This window comes from Schistocerca americana, chromosome 7 (assembly GCF_021461395.2).
Source record: "Schistocerca americana isolate TAMUIC-IGC-003095 chromosome 7, iqSchAmer2.1, whole genome shotgun sequence".
Lineage (NCBI taxonomy): Eukaryota > Metazoa > Arthropoda > Insecta > Orthoptera > Acrididae > Schistocerca > Schistocerca americana.
Genome location: NC_060125.1, coordinates 93,318,519 through 93,333,963, shown reverse-complemented (window position 1 = coordinate 93,333,963; position 15,445 = coordinate 93,318,519). Strand labels below are relative to the sequence as shown.

The 15,445-nt window shown below is 43.6% G+C and overlaps 1 protein-coding gene across 1 annotated transcript in view; it reads right to left on the bottom strand.

Annotated features, from left to right (window-relative positions):
• Positions 1–15,445, bottom strand: part of LOC124622736 (sodium- and chloride-dependent glycine transporter 2-like) — a 467,104-nt gene that overhangs the window by 428,542 nt on the left and 23,117 nt on the right. The gene's annotated exons all lie outside the window — the stretch shown is intronic.

Below are 15,445 nucleotides of genomic sequence, written 5' to 3'. Positions count from 1 at the left end.
CAGCACCTACTGGACATGATGGCATTACAGTCGAGATGATGACCCTTATTACTCACCAACTACTGCCCACTATAACAGATATCTTCAGCCGCAACACAAGTGTTTTTCCCGACGCCTGGAAACAGAGGTTACTGAAGCCACTAGTTAAAGATGATATTGCTACTGTAGCATCACCCATACCGCATTGCTCCTACATAGCTCAAAACCTTAGACTATACAGAGTGGGCCGTTCATAGTGACCGGCCAAATATCTCAAGAAATAAGCATCAAACGGAAAAACTACAAACAACGAAACTCGTCTAGCTTGAAGGGGGAAACCAGGTGGCGCTATGGTTGGCCTGCTAGGTGGCGCTGCCATAGGTCAAACGGATATCAGCTGCGTTTTTTAGAAAATAGGAACCCCCATTTTTTATTACATATTCGTGTAGTACGTAAAGAAATATAAATGTTTTAGTTGGATCACTTTTTTCGCTTTGTGATAGATGGCGCTGTAATAGTCACAAAGGTATAAGTACGTGGTATCACGTAACATTCCGCCAGTGCGGACGGTATTCGCTTCGTGACACATTACCCCTGTTAAAATGGACCGTTTACCAATTGCGGAAAAGGTCGAAATCGTGTTGGTGTATGGCTATTGTGATCAAAATGCCTAACGGGCGTGTGCTATGTATGCTGCTCGGTATCCTGGACGACATCACCCAAGTGTGCGGTCGCCGGATAGCTACGTTATTTAAGGAAACAGGAAGTGTTCATCCACATGTGAAACGTTAACCACGACCTGCAACAAATGATGATGCCCAAGTAGGTGTTTTAGCTGCTGTCGCGGCTAATCCGCACATCAGTAGCAGACAAATTGCGCGAGAATCGGGAATCTAAATAACGTCGGTGTTGAGAATGCTACATCAACATCGATTGCATCCATACCATATTTCTATGCACCAGGAATTGCATGGCGACGACTTTGAACGTCGTGTACAGTTCTGCCACTGGGCACAAGAGAAATTACGGAACGATGACAGATTTTCTGCACGCGTTCTATTTAGCGACGAAGCGTCATTTACCAACAGCGGTAACATAAACCGGCATAATATCCACTATTGGGGAACGGAAAATCCACGATGGCTGCGACAAGTGGAACATCAGCGACCTTGGCGGGTTAATGTATGGTGCGGCATTATGGGAGGAAGGATAATTGGCCCCAATTTAATCGATGGCAATCTAAATGGTGCAATGTATGCTGATTTCCTACGTAGTGTTCTACCGATGTTACTACAAGATGTTTTTCTGCATGGCAGAATGGCGATGTACTTCCAAGATGATGGATGTCCGGCACATAGCTCGCGTGCGGTTTAAGCGGTATTGAATAGCGTATTTCATGACAGGTGGATTGGTCTTCGAAGCACCATACCATGGCCCGCACGTTCACCGGATATAACGTCCACGGATATCTTTCTGTGGGGAAAGTTGAAGGGTATTTGCTATCGAGATCCACCGACAACACCTGACAACATGCGTCAGCGCATTGTCAATGCATGTGCGAACATTACGGAAAGCGAACTACTCGCTGTTGAGGGGAATGTCGTTACACGTATTGCCAAATGCATTGAGCTTGACGGACATCATTTTGAGCATTTATTGCATTAATGTGGTATTTACAGGTAATCACGCTGTAACAGCATGCGTTCTCAGAAATGATAAGTTCACAAAGGTACATGTATCACATTGGAACAACCGAAATAAAATTTTCAGACGTAACTACGTTCTGTATTTAATTTAAAAAACCTACTTGTTACCAACTGTTCGTCTAATATTGTTAGCCATATGTTTGTGGCTATCACAACGCCATCCTAAAAACGTGGTCCAACTAAAACGTTTATATTTCTTTACGTACTACACGAATATGTAATAAAAAATGGGGGTTCTCACTTAAAAAAACGCAGTTGATATCCGTTTGACCTATGGTAGCGCCATCTAGCGGGCCAACCATAGTGCCACCTGGTTTCCGCCTTCAAGCTAGACAAGTTTTGTTCTTTCTAGTTTCTTCGTTTGACGCTTATTTCGTGAGATATTTGGCCCGATCACGATCTGTATAGTCCACGACCAATTAACAAACTAGTTCTGCAAACATTGCAACACGACGTCTGACTTAAAGACAAGTAACAGGCGACTTGAAACTTGCCACGAATGCACAAGAGGCGACTATCATGTTGCTAATAGTCTTCAGCAAAGCCTTTGGCACTATCGTCTTTGACATTTTACTTGCCAAATGCTGTCACTCATACCTTGCAACTCGTCAGCAAGGCATCAAGCGTGACACCATAAAGTCGCAATGGAGGCAGGCAGTAACAGGCGTCCCCCAGAGTTCGGTGCTAGGTCCGGCCGTCCTGCATTCTTTTCACTGTAAGTCAACGACGTATCATCAGTTTTGTACGGTTGCAAATACTACATGTAAGCTGATGACCTCCAATTGTATCTAAGTGTAAAACCAGTAAACTGAACAACTATCAAGAATCTCACTAATTCCTGCCACGTTTAACACTAAATGGCTCAAATGTCAACTTCTCAGCTTCAGCAAAGAGTCCAGGTGTAATAATAGATGAAAAGCTAAATTGAGCTGAGAGCGTAACTACAGTGTGCAAGACGACATCCGCATCTCTCCATCCTCTACAAATATACAAACAGCCATTCGCTCTTGACCTTAAAAACGAGCTTGCACAAACACTTATACTTCCAATTATTGATTACAGCGATCTTACCCTTCAAAATCTTTCTCAGGAAGCCTCACGGAGCGTGGAATTGGTTATGAATGCCGGTGTTCGTTGTATCTGTGATGGTCGATTCTTTGATCACATTTCAGCATCATATGCACAGCTATCCTGGCTGCGTGGAGACAAGAACAGAGATTTCCATATCCCCTGTCTTCTCCACAGTCTTCTCAATGCACACTGTCACCCACATCTCTCCTCAACCTTAAAGCTCTTGCCTGAACAACATGGCAGAAACACCCGTTCCCATCAGCGCAAAATCCTTTCTGTCCCACCAATCGTTCAGCCGCTTTCTCGAAGTCCATCTCAGTAGTACGAACCAGACTCTGGAATAGTATCTCCATCTCGAAAAACATCTCCGGTTTCAACAGATAGTTCTGACATACCCACTACGGCAACAATAGCGATTACCATTGTGCTTGACGCACTCGTTGCCACAGTAACATCCTTCTTTCCATTCGCATCTTCCTCATTTCCCAGCATTCTTGAGCCGGCCGCGGTGGTCTCGCGGTTCTAGGCGCGCAGTCCGGAACCGCGCGACTGCTACGGTCGCAGGTTCGAATCCTGTCTCGGGCATGGATGTGTGTGGTGTCCTTAGGTTAGTTAGGTTTAAGTAGTTCTAAGTTCTAGGGGACTGATGACCACAGCTGTTAAGTCCCATAGTGCTCAGAGCCATTTGAACCATTTGAACCAGCATTCTTATTTCGTACAGTCTCCTTACATTTCCTTTTCCCAGAACTCATTATATCAGGAGGTCTCAATTTTGTACACCTATTAATTCTTATTATATTTGTCACAATCTTTGCTGTTATTATTTCCGTTAATATTATCATCACTATTATTATCATTAATGGCACCAGCGCCAGTGGTAGAAGTACTGCCAGTATTAACTTTATTAGTTCACAGTCAGTAGGATTTAATCACATTAAAATTGTTATTTCCTAGGTTACTACGATGTAAAAAAGATACTGTTTGTGTGAGTCCCTGGCCTGATGTAAGAGAGGGCCTGATGATCCTAATCAGACCAGGTTAAATAGATAAATAAACAAATAAAAACAAAAACATATTAGTTGACGCTACACTGACTTCCTTCCAGGGAGACTGAAACGTACCCCTAGAAAAATTTATGAATGACTGTGCTGATAAACCTCTTACATTATTTGATTTTCAAACAGCTGAGCAGAACTGAACGTACTCAGACATTTCGCTCTTTACCTATTCTGATCAACACTAAACTGACACACAATATTTTCAGCGCAACGCAATCTGACTTTCAAAAATCCCTACAAAAGAATGGCCCTGACTAACAATAACCTATACCTTTCATGAATCACTTACATCAAAAAAATCTTCGTTGGTCGAACTACTGCAATACAGCGAGCGCCACTACTGCCAGCTAAATAAAAGATTCTAACTACTGAAGGCACTAACTACTGATAGGCATAGTTAGCAAATGAAAGATTTTGATAGAGAACAAACAGCGGACGATCTGGACGTGTGTCCATCAGAAAGAGTAAATTTGTAATATTCGATATGAACTGATATATATATCATATATATATATATATATATATATATATATATATATATCAGTTCATGATATATATCAGTTCATATCGAATATTACAAATTTACTCTTTCTGATGGACACACGTCCAGATCGTCCGCTCTCAAAATTCTGTCATCTCTCTCCCCACATCCACCACTGCTGGCGGCTCACCTCCAACTGCGGAACGCTACGCGCTGTTAACAGCCAACTGCCCATACGCTACAATGGCGAATATTCCAACAATGTCAACCAGCCACAGACTGCACACAGCACAGCTAGTGATTTTCATACAGAGCGCTAAGTGACTTTACCAACATAAAAACCTAAACAGCCTACTTACAACACCATACGTTTACCCACAAGTACAAACAACTAAAAAGTGACCCAAGATTTGTCTTAAAATATGTTGTTAAAGCACGAATGCACGAACAGAAAAAAAATTGGCACAGGGGGTAAGGAAAAGGTGGCTGGCTAATCATTTAACAAAATAAGTGGACTGCCAGCCAACCCGGGAATATACTAACACCTCCTACTTAACACTGCACGTGGAACATACTGACCAACACAGAATTTTTAATGACATATTGTCCTTCCATTAGATGAAATAGATGGCAGATCAGTGGACAATCTGGGTGTTACCCTCTCGTCACTCTATGAAATGCAGTCACTCGAAACGTGGCAGTAAATTTAGGTAAAGACAACAACCGAAGTTGTTAATGTTCCTGTCAGGTCTGCATCCGGAACATACAATCACCTTGGCACGATATTTCAGCTGTCCACCTAGACGCCAGCATCAGGTGAAACCGCTGCTTGCCGTATGAGTTTCGGCGAGATTCAGCAATCAGCGTTTTCACCTAAGGATAGCGTCCACGTGGCCAGCTCAAATATTGCGGCGGGATGACTGTATGATCTGACCGCAGACGCGACGAGAATATTATCAATTAACTCACCGGGAAGTTTATTTAATTAAAGGTAATATTTTTTTCTGACGTGTGGACAACCATAAGATAAGGAGAAACACACAAAACAGCAGAACGATTCCGACAGATATAGCGGACGACAAGGAAGCGAGGTAAAATCTTAAAGCAGGGGATGCAACTATAAGGCAAGTGAACAAATTTTTCTACTGCCCTAGCAAAATTTATTTATTTGCTTGTAGTAACTTGATGATAACGAAGGTCTCTTGGATATTAAGGCAACGTAGTCACCAGACACCAAACAAGAATTTTCGCAGAGATTTGATCAGTGGTTGTAAAAGTTGGACAACCGTCAAAAAGGAAAGCGGAAAAACATTAATAGCAGACAACATGTTTACAGTGAGATCAGTCATAAAGCATACTGGACGAACAAAAATCCAATAAGCATTCATAATACGAAATAAATAATTCCTTAAAGAATAGGAACGACAAATTCATTCGACACGTAATTCACAATTCGAAGAAACTTCTTTGAAGAAAAAAATGAGCAAAGAAAGTCAAGAAGCAGTTCCTGACTATCCACATTGCGAAGTACGATCTGTGGAATGAAATTCAAGCAATATGTCCGGCGGGAGGTGAAGAATAATAAATAAAGGCTTGCCTTCAAAGAATAATGACGGCGGTGTTGGTGGCGGTGGTGTAGCGGTGGTGGTAATGGTTGTACTGGTGATTTACTGAACGAAATATGTTGATAATCCAGCCAACCAGAGAATATGCTAACATTCCTTACCTTAAAATCTAGATACTTGGCGTAAGATACAGTTCTAAAGACGTATAAATTTTTCCTTACCAGGCCAGGTCAGTTTACAGTCTGGCTGATATTATCCTGTCCCGATGTGAAATGCAACCAGACAAAATAGTGCGTACAGAAATACGTCCATATGACTGGAGGGTTCTCTCGTTAGAGAAAGAAATTTGACATCAAACAAATGGTATCTTCAATGTTACCGTCTTTTCCCAACGGCCGAAAGGGAAAAACCACAACCGGCTGGTTGATTTCATTGAGTGCAGGCTATTCATTCCCCAAACGCAGATGCATGATCCCGAGTCACTGCAGCAGAGAGACACTATTCGTGTGGACAAGCACACAATATTTTTGATACAGAGTTCATTAGAAGCACTTTCTAGAGTCTTATTTCACAGAATACCTAAACGGTCTAAAATTCACTACAAAGGTAATTCTTTCCGACAAATAAGAAACGAGTCCTGTTCTATTTGCACTTTCCCATTTAAGTACATGCATCAAGGAGCTTGAAGGAATTGCAACAGACAAATGGGTTAGAAGTGTGACAAGCTCAACTTCTCTTCCCGTGGTGATCGTGAAGTGGGCATCCGGGAGACTCGCTACGCTACGAGGCCTTGTTGCTAATGAACTCTTCTAAGAGTCAAATCAGCAGCCGCCTGTAACTGAAGGCACCAAACGTGGCACAAATTTGAGCTCCAACGCCGAGTAAAATTTTCGGTGAATACTGTATCACAGTGACCCTACCCTAGCTCGCCTTGTGTTGGGACGAGTTATTACAGCCTCCACTCTACATTTTCACAAAGTGAGATTTACAGAGATTGCAGAAAGGCAGGGCAGGAACAGTTTTAGAAGCATGTGCGAGTATAGGATTTATAGATGAAGACCCCTATAAGAAAATTAAAAAATCCTTTGGAGAAGCAGGAAGCAGCTGTATGAAAACCAAAAGTTCAGGCGTTAAACCGTTACTAAGTAAACAAGGAAAGCCGCAATGTGGAAGGACTGTGCAGCGCAAATGAACTTCAAGACAGTTGTTTAGAAATTGAAGAGGAAGTAAATGAAGTTGAGGGGACAGGTATTATATTGGTAGAAGAATTTGACAGAGCACTGACACACCCAGGTCCAGTCTAGGATTGTAGTGCAGATGACGTTCCTTCACAATTATTAACACACTTACAAAACTGTTCCACTCAATGTATATAATGTGCCATACTGGAGAAATAACCTCAGGTTTGAAGAAGAATGTAATAATTCCAATTATTAAGAAAGCGGCTGATGACAGCTGTGAATATTAGCGAACTAACATTTCAGTAAGATATGTCTGCAAAATACATATACGAAGTATTTACAGAAGAATGGAAAAGCTGGGAGAAGCCGACGTCGGGGAACGTTACTTTTGGTTCAGGAGAAATGTGGGAACACGCGAGGCAATACTGACCCTAACACTTCTCTTGAAGCATAGGTTAAAGAAAGGCAAAACAAACTGTTATAGCATTTGTAGGTTTAGAGAAAGTTCTGATAATGTTGACTGGAGTGCGATCTTTGAAATTCTGAAAGTAGCAGAGATGAAATGCAGGAGGCGGTAAATTATCTATAATCTGTACAGTAACCAGACTGCAGTTAATCAGAGTCGAGGGACGTAAAAGGGAAGCAGTAGTAGAGGTTGAGAGACAGGTTGTAACGTAGCCGCAATATCATTCCATATATACGAACACTGCACAAACAGGAGACGAAACCAGGGACACATTTAGTAGTAGTAGTAATAGAAGTAGCTTTATTCATCCGTAGATCTCTTTTTACAGTTTTATTCCTTGGTAGAAAATGCTGTTTTGAGTTTTATGTTTATTTTTTCCTGGTAAATGTAGGTTGAGTCCATCTCTTGTTGCATGGTCATGGACAGAGCTGTTTGTGCAGCAATTACCAATATTATTTTTGATGTGTACAACTGACTGGTAAATGTATTCACATGGAGCATTTAAAATCCCCAGTGTTTTGAACAGATCTTTACAATGAGCTCGACTAGTATTTTTGGTTATTATTCTTATGGCTCTTTTCTGGGGTTTGAAAATTGTTTTCATATTTTGTGCGTTTGTTCCCCAGAAAAGAATACCATAGCTAAGAATTGAGTGACAGCAGGGAAATGGGCCGATAGTTTTCTATGTCTTCTGCATTTGGAAAGGGAATTAAAGTTGAGGAAGAAGAAATAAAAGCTGCATGCTTTGTGGAATACGTTGTTAATCAGTGACCGCAAATGACTTGCACGAGCTGTTCACACCATTTCAACTGAGAATCGATATTCATTCCTAGAAATTTTGCATTTGTTACACAGTCTATAGAGGTGCCATCTACATTTAATTTAAGATTGTCATGTTCCCTCTTCAAACTGAAATTCATGGTATTAGTTTTCTTTATGTTCAATATAGCTTTATTGCTTATTGACCAATCATAAACTTCCTTGAGAGTTTCATTTGATTTCTCGGTAAGGAGTTCTCTTGTTTCCTCAGTGACTATAATATTGCTGTCATCAGCGAAGAGAATTTTTTCACCATGAGTAACACTACTGGGAAAGTCATTGAAGTGTATCAGGAATAGTATTAGTGCTAATATTCTACCTTGCAGAACTCCTATATTAATGTATTTTGGTTCCGATGAAGTGTTTTACGAAATGTTTGGATCTATTTGAAGTATGTGTTACCTCTACTCTTTGTAGCCCAACTGCTAGGTATGATCGAAACCAGTCATTAGCTACCCCTCTTGTTCCTAATGCTTCTAATTTATTTAACAGAATCTTGTGGTCGACTGTATCAAAGGCCTTAGAAAGATCGAAAAATATGCCTGTGACACACTGATCTTCATCAAGAGCATCAAGTACAACTTTTGTGAATTCTAGTATGGCTGACTCTGTATTTTTGTCTCTTCGGTAGCCAAACTGTGATTCTCTTAAAAGATTGTATTTATTCAGGTAATTCATTTATCTGTCTTTCGTAATTGCTCAAAATGGTTCAAATGGCTCTGAGCACTATGGGACTTAACTGCTGTGGTCATCAGTCCCCTAGAACTTAGAACTACTTAAACCTAACTAACCTAAGGAGATCACACACATCCATGCCCGAGGCAGGATTCGAACCTGCGACCGTAGCGGTCGCGCGGTTCCGGACTATAGCGCCTAGAACCGCTCGGTCACTTCATAATTGCTTATATTATTTTTGAGAATGCTGACAGCAGGGAAATGGGCCGATAGTTTTCTATGTCTTGCTGTTAGGGCAGAAGTGGAGAGGGTATAACAGGTAGACTGGTAAGAAAAGCTTGTCTGAAGAAGAGGAATTTATTAACGCCAAACATAAACTTCATGTTAGAATGTCTTTTCTGAATGTATTTATATGGACTGTGGCCCTATAGGGAAGTGAAAAGTGAACGATACGTAGTCCAGACAAGAAGAGAATATGAGCTTTTAGATGTGGTGTTGCTGAAGATTGACTGGGGAAATCGGATTAATGATGACAGGGTGCTGAATCGGATTAGGAACAAAGGGAGGGGTTGGGCATCCGGCCGTATCGTGAGGCATGAAAGAATCGCCAGTTCCGTATTTGGGGAAGTGTGGAGGGTAAACATTGTACAGGGAGACCGCGGCTGGGATACAGCAAGCAGGTACCAATGGACGGCCGCTGCAGTAATTATGCCGAGATGAAGAGCCTTGCACGAGATAAACTGGAGTGGGGGGCTGCAGCAAACGAGTTTTCGTACTGAAGATCCTACATCAAAACTACTTCGGTCATTTTCATTCAATTATAGAATGCGCAGTACACTACTGAGCAACTACACTGCGCAAGACAGTTACAGGATCACTTTTGCGGAACCCCGTACTCTTCTCCGTTTGGGACCGAGAAGACAAATTTAGTTCAAAGGCGGCTGCAACCTTCCTCTGTAATGATGCGGAACAGTCGCGTTCTGTGACGTCACACCTGGACTCAGCGACGCTTCAAACAACAATGACCGAGAGAGGTAGGGCAGTGGTTGGCACACTGGGCTCGCATTCGGGAGGACGACGGTTCAATCTCGCGTCCGGCCATCCTGATTTAGGTTTCCCGTGATTTCCCTAAATCGCTCCAGGCAAATGCCGGGATGGTTCCTATGCAAGGGCACGGCTGACTTCCTTCCCCGTCCTTCCCTAATCCGATGAGACCGATGACCACGAAGTTTGGTCTCTTCCCGCAAACAACCCAACTCAAACGACAATGAGTCGACACAAGCAAATAGTGGGACAGAGCTCAAAAGTTGACGTGGCATGTAAGGATGGTTAATGGTGTCACATTGGCACCAAATTTCACCACAATTCTGCACAACGCTACCGTGGACATGTCACACGGTGGGAAGGGCATCACACGCCCTGTTACACTCATTTCACCACTTTGTTTGACACCTCTGCGATGGAGGTCACACCACGACACCTGGCTTTTAAATCACGTGGGTTTCGCAGGCGTGGCAGAGAAAAACAGTTCAAAACGCCGCCGCTCGGAATTGACACGAAAACGCCTCAGCAGGAGGCGTGAAGGTCGTCAATGGAACTGTCCGTTCTCTATGCTCAATCCGGCCGCGGTGGCCGAGCGCTTCTAGCCTCTTCAGTCCGGAACCGCGCGACTGCCACGGTCGCAGGTTCGAATCCTGACTCGGGCATGGATGTGTGTGATGTCCTTAGTTTAGTTAGGTTTAAGTAGTTCTATGTTCTGGGGGACTGATGACCTCAGATGTTAAGTCCAATAGTGCTCAGAGCCATTTGGACCTACGCTCATTTTCGCACATTTTCCGCTCAGAAACGACGGTATGGAGTGGTGCCTACAATAGAACAACTTTCTTGACAAATTTTGCCACTGCTGACTCTTCTCGCACGATTCAAACCATTTCTAAGTATATCGCGTGGCTGCAACCCCACCGAAGGTGATCTCACCCCTTTGGAGCGTAGCGTGCCCGCAATACGGGGTGCAACCACTTTGGACCGTTTAAAACAGTGCAACGAAATCTGAACGTGATCCGAAGCAGAAAAGACTGTTTATGATTTTAAATCCTTCCTTTTTCGCGTACTTCTGTGACGTGAGCACGAAGGAGTGGGACATTAAAATGCGCGTGGGTGAAATGTCAATGGGTCGCTCTAAGAACCTCAGTGCGGCAACGCCCTTTGGGGCTACTCGAGTATCTTTCATTGACACTTAAAAATGTCCCTGCACGGAGATATCGTTGACTAATCCCTACCCACAGGCTGGGCAAACAATCGTTTCACACTTGTGCGCGCTGACCGCATACGAAATCAGAGGAGTGCCGAAAGGGTTTGCCTACCTGGCTAACGTCAGCCCCCACTAGCTGAGTGGTCAGCGCGACAGAATGTCAATCTTAAGGGCCCGGGTTCGATTCCCTGCTAGGTCGGAGATTTTTCTCCGCTCAGGGACTGGGTGTTGTGTTGTCCCAATCACTATCATTTCATCCCCATTGACGCGCAAGTCGCCGAAGTGGCGTCAAATCGAAAGACTTGCACCCGGCGAACGGTCAACTCGACGGGAGGTCGTAGTCACACGACATTTATTTATCTGGTTAACGGGTAGAGAGACATTTTTAAAGAGTCAGCAGTGTCGAAATATGCGACGAACGTCGTCCTGTTGCACATGGTGCTGCATACTGTGGTTATGGAGTGTGAAATGTGTGGAAACGAACGTCCCTGGGCGAGAGCTGGCTTTTAGACGCAGTTTATCCCTCGCTTCCCGAAGCCTTCGCGCGTCGATTTTGAACGGCGCTGTGTTTTAAATGTTGTTGTGTTTCATCATTTAGTACCAAGTTAGGACTGAGTAAGGCGTATTTACTAACTAATTAACGAATGAATAAAAACATGCCACGCTTTTGCGGCGTGTGATAGCTGATTATTAGGCGAGTTGTTAACAACTTGAACACAACGATTCCCAGACTCTATACTTCTCTGAAATTCAAATGGAACAGTTTTTCCCTTTTCGTTCACTACTGTTTTCTGATAAATGATACACATAAACTAAAACTGAAATAAAATTTATGTGTAAGTGGGTAATAAGCGTGATACTGCAATGCCTTTGTTTTTAAGAAGTGCGATGTAGTATTCCTATGCATCGTTCTTCCTAACAAGGCAGCTACTGTAATATGACATTTACCCACCGATACCAGGCAGCGACTTTCAGTTAAAATGTCCTCCCTTATGCCTGCCGGTGTGGCCGTGCGGTTCTAGGCGCTCCAGTATGGAACCGCGTGACCGCTACGGTCGCAGGTTCGAATCCTGCCTCGGGCATGGATGTGTGTGATGTCCTTAGGTTAGTTAGGTTTAAATAGTTCTAAGTTCTAGGGGACTGATGAGCACAGATGTTAAGTCCCAGAAGTGCTCAGAGACATTTGAACCATTTTTTCCTCCCTTCTACGGGAATTACGTATTGTGTGTACGAGTACATCTTATGACGCAGGAACGACGACATATAGAGTTTTGTGTTTGGCCGTGAGTCGAGCACGGAGAGCCAGAGCGCTTATGGCTACAGCTGCCGTAAAGCGGAATATCCCAGTTCGATTCCTGGTCCGGCACGAGTTTTCATTGTTATCATTCCCTTATACAGCTGACGATTGTTCCTATTCGCAACTGCGAATACATTTACGGGTAATAATGGTTAGTTGACCTCGATACGAAGATAACAAAGTTTTACGGAAGGATCAAAAAATGGTTCCAGACTGAAGCGCCTGGAACCACTCGGCCACTCCAGCCGGCCAACGTAAGGATCGATTAAAATCACTCTGCAGCATGTACTTTCCGTTCCTCACACTCTCCGACAAATTTTTCATAACGCGTATTTACACACATCAAAAAAAGTTTTGCAACACCTCGGTTCCGAGAGTTCCGGAACCTGTACAGAAAATTGTAATAGAGATCAATATGAACATCATTTCTGCCTTTTTTATTGCTCATGAAAACCACACATTGCATGTTGTTCCACCATACAGCGAAACCTTCAGAGGTGGTGGTCCAGATTACCTCTAATACCCAGTAGCACAACCTCTAGCATTGATGCTCTAATACCCAGTAGCACAACCTCTAGCATTGATGCACGCTTGCATTCGTCATGGCATACTGTACAAAAGTTCATCAAGGCACTGCATGTTCACATTGTCCCACTCCTCAACAGCGGTTCGGCGTAGATCTCTCAGAGTGGCTGGTGCGTCATGTCGTCCACAAACAGCCCTTTTCGATCTAGCCCAACTTGTTCGATTGCTTCATGTCTGGAGAACACGCTCGCGACTCTAGTTATCCTGAAGGAAGTCATTCACAAGATGTGCACGATGGGGGCAGGAATTGTCGTCCATGAAGAGGAATGCCTTACCAATATGCTGCCAATATGGTTGCACTATCGGTCGGAGGATGGCATTCACTTATCGTACAGCCATTACGGCGCCTTCCGTGACCACTAGCGGCGTACATCGGGCCCGCATAATGCCACCCAAGGGAACCTTCACCTTGCTGCACTCGCTGGACAAAGGCGTTCAGCTTGACCGGGCTGCTTCCAAACACGTCTCTGACGATTGTCTGGTTGAAGGCATATACGACACTCATCGGTGAACAGAACGTGATGCCAATCCTGAGTGGTCCTTTCGGCATGGTGTTGGGCCCATCTGTACCGCGCTGCATGGTGTCGTGGTTGCAAAGATGGACCTAGCCATGGACGTCGGGAGTGAAGTTGCGTATCTTGGAGGCTGTTGCACACAGTTTGAGTCGTAACACGACTTCCTGTGGCTGCAAGAAAAGCATTATTCAACATGGTGGCGTTGCTGTCAGGGTCCCTCCGAGCCATAATCCGTAGATAGCGGTCATCCACTGCAGTAGTAGTCCTTGGGCGAGGCATGTCTTCGACAGTTCCTGTCTATTTGTATCTCCTCCATGTCCGAACAACACCGCTTTGGTTCACTCAGAGACGCCTGGACACTTCCCTTGTTGAGAGCCGTTCCTGGCACAAAGTAACAATGCGGACGCGATCCAACCGCGGTATTGACCGTCTAGACATGGTTGAACTACAGACAACACGAGCCGTGTACCTCCTTCCTGGTGGAATGACTGGAACTGATCGGCTGTCGGAGCCCCTCTGTCTAATAGGCGCTGCTCATGCACGGTTGTTTACATCTTTGGGCGGGTTTAGTGACATCTCTGAACAGTCAATGGGACTGTGACTGTGTTACAATATCCGCAGTCAACGTCTATCTTAAAGAGTTCTTGGAACCAGGGTGATGCAAAACTTTTTTTGATGTGTGTTTTTCTTGGGAAAGAAACTGAAAAGGACAATTGAGTGTACTTGATCGTGCCTTAATTACAATGTGGTTTGCCTTTCTAACTCAGCCAAATTCGGTTTTGTCTACCAACAACCGTACTTCCCTATGTTAGAAATCTAACTGACATCTTATCGATACAAACCATAAAAATAAGTGCACGAGTATGTACGTATGTATGTGTTTTCCATAGCTCGTAAGCCACTGGATCGATTTTAACCAAACTTGGCACACATATAACTTGTTGTCTGGAAATCATCACTATGGAGGTAAGAACCACGTACCTACGAGGGGATGCGGCGGGGGTGAAAAAGGAGTGTAGCCAAAGACGCGCGAATACCCAAAGTTTAGTCGTTCGTTATTTGAGAATGACAGCACTTAGAAACTTGCAACGAACTTTACACATAATTTCAACGTTTACGGAACTTTCCTCCCTGGGGACTCCTATCAAATGATGAAAGGAAACAAGTTTGACGCTTACTATATTTTCGCTGCTAATGCAGTAAAAATGTCACATGATGCATGGCGTTTTTTAATTTATTAGTTGTTTCAAAAAATGGTTCAAATGGCTCTGAGCACTATGGGACTCAACTGCTGAGGTCATTAGTCCCCTAGAACTTAGAACTAGTTAAACCTAACTAACCTAAGGACATCACAAACATCCATGCCCGAGGCAGGATTCGAACCTGCGACCGTAGCGGTCTTGCAGTTTCAGACTGCAGCGCCTTTAACCGCACGGCCGCTTCGGCCGGCTTATTAGTTGTTTACTACCAACTGTATTCGTAACAAATTTTGCAGACATTATTCACATGTACCACCGAACACACCAGAAAAAGTACATCGTTGTACGACACTTAGTTCAGAAGATACGAAGTCATAAACACTGAACGCTTGAAAACTACCGCAATATGCAAAAGTTTGAATTTTCTACGTGGTTGCTACTAACTCTGCTCCCAACAAATTTCGCAGAAATATTATCCGCTGAATGTCACTGTGCGACATACACTATATGATCAAAAGTATCCGGACACCTGGCTGAAAATGACTTACAAGTTTGGTAATTCTGGAATTCAATCTGGTGTTGGCTCACCCTTAGCCT